This window comes from Talpa occidentalis, unplaced genomic scaffold (assembly GCF_014898055.3).
Source record: "Talpa occidentalis isolate TD23 unplaced genomic scaffold, MPIMG_talOcc4v2.1 talOcc4.3, whole genome shotgun sequence".
NCBI lineage: Eukaryota > Metazoa > Chordata > Mammalia > Eulipotyphla > Talpidae > Talpa > Talpa occidentalis.
In genome coordinates, this window is record NW_023603184.1 from 2156747 (window position 1) to 2163251 (window position 6505).

Genomic DNA, 6505 nt, shown 5'->3' on the forward strand with positions numbered 1-6505 from the left:
ACTATAAGAACATTTGGGTTTTATTTTTTCTTTGGTTCTTTATTGAATTTTCATATTCACATAATGCTTATGTTAAATAATTTTCTGTGATTTTTTCCTGTAAATAAATCTTTTGACAATATAATTCTCAGCTGAAAATACTAAGGCAAAATTTTACCTTCCCCATTCACAAATATAGACGCTCTCTCCTGCCTGAGCTACTATGCAGGGATCTTTGACAAAGGGAGAGAGGCAGATTGATAATCAGGATGAAATTTCAGAATGGACCCCGATAAATCTCCATTCAGTTAAAAATCTGGTTATGTCAAAGAAAAAAAAAATACGTGATGTCATTATAAGTCTTCTGGGTCTGAAAACAATGACATACTTTTATCTTAGTTTTTATCACTAGCCATGCACAATGCTTACAAAGTCACTTATCACAATTTGATATTATCTGTAGTATTATTTGCTATGTGAAAATGTTAATTTTTTGGCCAACATTTCAATACTTCCTTTATAGTCCTAAAATAGTCAACATTATCTATAAATATATATGTATAGAAAATATCCTAAGTATAACATAAAGATGATAAATAAGCAGTTCATAATGTAATTATTATACGGTGGTAATAATGGATTTATTATAAAATTATGTGAATTTCAATATGTACATACCAGATCACTTAATCAGCTACAAGTGTATGCAGAATCAGTAAGAAAGCATTTGTGACCTCAACATGAAGAGTTTTTATATTGTTGGTAAGATTTTTCTGACCAGGTAACTAATTCTCAATAAAGCTCTAAACAAAACAAATGATAATCTCTCAAGTTTGAATTCCTAGCCAAGCTGATATACAACAAAACCCAGAATATAGGGTTTGTGTTTATTTTTAAGGTGTAGTAGAACTCAAAGCCATGTAATTATAAAGGTCTTTGTTCAATCCCCAAATGGCCATCTAGTCAGTGGATGAGGAGAATAGGATGTTTTTCTTTGGATAGGACTGTAACATCCTTGTCTACTACAAAGTAAATATTGCTTAGGTAGAGACTGGTTGAATAGTTCTGTATTTACTAATCAAAACTAGAATACTAGGAGAATCTGGTGTCACCTAACATGTTATACTTCTTAATTAATGTTTTGTTTTTATATTATAAACTAAATGCATTTTCTATACAAAATTATTAAAATATGACTTTTGGTAATTAGAAATGAGTCTCTCTTGTCTTCTTGTCAAGGGCTCATGTCTTTGTTTTTTTCTAAAAGAATATGAAACTAAAAGACAGTTGAAGCTTATCAGGAAATTTTTTGTCTTTTAGATCAGTAATCTCTAGTTGTGTCTGTTCCTTCCTTCCTTCTGTCACCTAAGATGCTCCTTTGATATTAACAGGACTTTTTTTTGTTGAGTGGTTTTTAATAGTTTTTTGTTGTGTATTTAGTTTTTTTTTTCCCCCATCTTTGTCCTATTTACATCAATTGCTCTTTTTTGTCTCTAATAGTGAAAGATGCTCCTTCTCTTGCTGATCTTTCATCAGTTTCAGAAAGTGAAGGTGATAAAGACATTTTCAAAGAGGTCCCTTCTTTAGCACTTACATCTTAGGCTGTCAATGATCCTTGGGCTGGTTGTAAGAAAGCAGTGGAATACTAATATCTGAATTAGGCAACTTACCTAAAATTCTCTGCAACACCATCATCACCTCTGCAGAAGTCAAGTCTGCCTGTCCCAGAATCTTTAATATCAGATTTTATCTCCCCAGAGTTGTAGATCTCTGCAACCCCTCAGGAATTCATAAGCTTGGGAGAATAATTAATAAGACAATTCAGCAAACCTGTAGAATCACAAAAAACCTGTAGGATGATGAACAAAAATAATCTAGAGACTGTGATTCCCTGGTAAAAATGTAGTCAGTCATAATTTTTATCCTCATTCTCTCTTGAGTTGTGTAGAATTTAACTCAATGTATGTGCACACATAGATTACATGTTCCAGATATAGTCACATGTGTATATTGGTATGTTAAAGCACATAAGTTCAATACCAACATTTTGTTATATGCTGAATATTTCTCTTTTGTCTTTCCAAATCCATTCTCCACCCTTTTAACTTCCTCATTACTCCAGGAAACTCAATGTATTAACATAATAATAGCATTTGTGGGCTCCTGTGCTTTATCTGCTGAAGGGATTAATGAGTGATTGTCATTGGCTGGGAAGAGAATGAGGTCAAAGTGGTTTTCCTCTTCCCCAGTTCCTGCAAAGATGCTTCAGCTGGCTGCACCCCTGGACCCAGCCCATAATCTGGGAGGTGACCCATCTCAAGTTCTTCCAGTGCTCATAACGGCTGTGTCCTCTTGCGCCTTCAGGAACAGAGGATGCAACAGCTCACAGAAGTCATTCCTTTTAGGACAATTAAACTATTCTTGGGTATTCTCAGCACCAGACTTATTCCTTTGTACTATTTCCTCCCCAGTTTAACCAGTTTAAATGTTACATGATCATAGGTCCTAGAAGGAGTCCCATGAGTTGAACGTTCAAATGGCATTAAATTGTTCACATAATGAAAACTAGACATATGAACCCATTGGTGGAATATGGGACACTGTAATGCATGCCATCCAGGGCATCATGGAAAGATGGAAGGCAGGGTGGGGGGCGGATATCAAGAGATGATTTTTTGTAGCACAGAGGCAGGCAAACAGATATACCAAGCAGCATGTGATTTGTTGGCTTTTGCTGCAATATAAACCCGAACTATCCAACTGATAAAAGAATAGGCAGCCAGAAAGCCATATTGCAGTTCCTTAGTGTCAGAGACAAAATGAAAGCAATTCTTAACATACCGCAGACTCTAGATGGTAACCGAGTATTTTGTTGTTTCGACATTGTAGTGATATCTCATGAATGTGGTGGTTTCTAAGGAGTGAAGTAGATGCAAACCCAACCCAGCTGACATTCATCTTCCCTTGGACAAAAGCTAGCTCAGGTTGTCATAGCACAGAAACTCAATCTCTGGTGTAATTCTCTGTGCTAACTTCAGGTACTTCTCCTTCAGCCATGGACCTCGGGTGAGACAAGGTCCTGGAGAGGACAGATCGTGAGATGAGCCAAGGTGTGCACTCACAGCTTGCTCAAGACTTCTTGTGTCTGGCGTGCTGCCATTTCTAAGGGTACACTTTGGGGAACAGGAGGTACCCAGATATTCCGTGAGTTATTGGACACACTGGCTCAGAATATATACTACCTCCAGACATGAGAGGACATTAAATGTACATACTCACCAGCAAGACTCATGGAAATGATTGAAAAATAACATTGACCTGAATGAGTTCTCTGTGAGTCCAAGAGACCAGGTATAGAACTGACCATTATTACCCAGGCTCAGAAAGAGTATTGGAGTTAAATATAAGAATCCGTGTCACCACTTTGCTTTAAATCTGCGTTTATTGTAACAATTTACACTTTGCAACTAATCTTTCCCTCTGGAATGATGTATTTCTAGTTTTATTCAGGTGACATAATAATACTTTTCTGTCCCTGTAATACACCAATTAGACTTATTAGCATGACTTAACAGAATGATGTATTTTATAATAATTTTTTAAAGATTTTTTTTCTTTTTTTTATGCATACAAGGAATGGGGTATAGCCCAGAGGTGGGTGGGGGAGAGGATTCACCAGAGACAGAGTGGAAAGTAGAACAGGCAGATCTACTAAATTACACTGCAGTGGGAGAGACCAGAGGGGTCTGCTGCGCCATGTGGGTCAGCTCCCTGGCCTGGGATTGAGCTCATGCTGAAGTGTCTGGATAGCTTGATAGTGATGAGACTTTAACCCCTGCACCACCAGGGAGGCCAATAATTTTATATTATTGACAAATTGACATTTTAGAAAGTGAGAGACAGTCTGCACAAACAGCTTTCTATTTTAGAACACTGTCTAAATCAAATTTGTTGGGATTACTCTGACGGGCCCTGCCTCCATTGGGTTACTACATGTTGTGATCAGTATTGATTATATACCTTGGATTTAGTGTTCGGGATAAAGGCTGTGATTGCAATACCGACTGATCTTTCTTTTTCTGTTTTGATCCTACATTTTGGGGAACATTTGTCTATTTTTCACTTTCTTCCTTTTTTTTGTGTTCCCTTACTGTTTACACTAACAGAAACAAGGGCCAATTTATATTTTATTGACATATTCCATTAACATTTTCTTACTGTTAAAAATCAAAATAAAATATAACTCATTATGCTTATATTTTTGTTTTATCACTACCTGTATCTATCGTTCCCTGCATAAATCTTCTCCTTTGAGTTGTCAAGTTATTTTACCTCACTAAGTTTTTTTTTTAATATAATAACTATGTACTGATGCTCAGAATCTCTCAATCTCCACTCCTATAAATAAGAGAGGAGCATGAGAGTTATGCCATGATTCACAAAAATCCTATCTGTGGGAACCTGGCCAGATTTTCCTTTATTGAGGAACGTATGTCAGAGACATATGAGGAGAGTTCATGCTTACTCTGTCTGGTTACACTAAATGCAACCAGTGCCTTGGTCGTTTAGTGCTAGTTTTTCTATGGGAGAAGGCACATATTATATCTTTGAGGTTTTATTTTCTTCTGAAAGTTTTAAATTTCTTTTAGCTGTATTAAGTTTTGTGAATTTAATGATAGTTCACAGGATGTTGCAAAATTATAGAGGGGTCCCATTTACCCTTCACCCCATGTCCCCCATGGCTTACATATGTTTTACTTAACTGTAGTATATTGTGATCATGAAAATGACATTGATACAATGTATGTATAGTTCTATTCCACCTCATCACATGCACAGATTCCTGATACCATCACCAAGATCAAGATACAGAATTTTCCATCAACACTAAGCTCTTTCTGATGCTACCTGTTACAGCCACATTACCATCCCTCTTCCTGCCACCATTCCTATAGTGACAAGATACCAAGTTCTCCCCCACAGCCACTAAGATCTCCATCTTTATTCTGTTAAGGAAATAAAGTGAAACTTTTGAACTAGTTAATAGTTACATGAAATATTATGAAGTAATCTAGCATATTTGTTCCTATTTCTATGAAATTACTGTAAGATATCACTCCATATTTATGGGCTCGTCAAAAATTCTTATGCTAAGGAGTGAGCTTAAAAGGAGAGATTTTGATGTTAGGTATTTTCTTTAAACTTAATTCAATTCAAATACTTGTATTTTACATTCAAAGTTTATCTCCTAAATTGCTTTAATTTTCTCATGTTAGGTCTCATGGGTACAAAAGTTTTAACTTGCATTTTATGAATTCTGGGTCACAATGGAGCAAAGAGCCATCTCTTCTTCAAATAAAAGTAACCAATCACAAGTTCCCTATATCCTTAAAAGGAGAGACTCTTGATTCATTTGAAAACTTTATTCAAAGCATCTTTCACATCCTTATTCCTCAGGCTATAGATCATGGGATTCAACATGGGGAACACGACAGTGTAAAAGGTAGAAACTATTTTGTCTGTTCCCATAGAATAGTTAGAGCCAGGACGAGCATAGATGAAAAGGATGGAGCCATAGTACAAGGTGACAGAGATCAGATGGGAGGAGCATGTGGAGAAGGCTTTGAGACGGCTCTGGGTGGAGCGGATTTTCATGATGGTGGCGATGATGAACATGTAGGAGGCCAGGATGAACACAGTGGGGGTGATGACATTGGAGGCCAGCAGGAAGTACATTAAAGCATGGTAGTCATCCTTCTGGCCACAAGCCAACTTCACCAGGGGAAGCAAGTCACAGAAAAAGTCATCAATGACATTGCCACTGCAGAAGTTGAAGGAAAAAGTTTTTTAGTAACGATGGAACTGTTAATAAAGCCACCAAGATAGGAGGCTGCTACCAAAAATATACATAGCTTCATGGACATGGCCTGAGCATAAAGGAGGGGTTTGGAGATGGCCACATAGCGGTCATAAGCCATGGTGGCCCGCAGGTAGCACTCACTATAGGCCAGCCCAGCAGAAAAGAAGAACTGAGCTACGCAGCCCGCAAAGGAGATGCTTTTGTCTTCAGAGATGCAGGTCACTAGGATCTTCGGGGTGTAGACAGAGGAATACCAGAAATCCAGAAAGGACAGATTGCCAATGAAAAAATACATGGGCGTGTGCAGTCGGGAGTCATTGCAGATGAGCACCATGAGAGTGGTATTTCCCACGAGGGTGAGAGAGTAGACGCCGAGGAACAGCACGAACAGGACCAGCTGCATCACAGGGTCTGTTGTGAAGCCCACCAGGATGAAGTCTGTGACTGTGTGATTGCTTCTTTCCATGCTTCAAAGAGACCTGACCTAATGAGGCAGTGAAGAGTTTAATTTTCTCAACTAAGTCAAGGAGTGCATTGTCTGTGTTGGGCCCAGGGTGAGATCAAGGCTATGGGGATAGAACCTGGGAGAGTTGATGAGGAATCTTGCCTGACTTAGGCAGGTGATGTGAGTTTCTTGAGTCTCAACATACTCTTTTCAATATAGTA

General features: G+C 37.8%; 1 pseudogene; it reads right to left on the reverse strand.

Moving 5' to 3' along the window:
- Positions 1–5388: 5388 nt before the first annotated feature.
- Positions 5389–6305, reverse strand: LOC119254384 (olfactory receptor 9G9-like; annotated as a pseudogene).
- Positions 6306–6505: the final 200 nt, after the last annotated feature.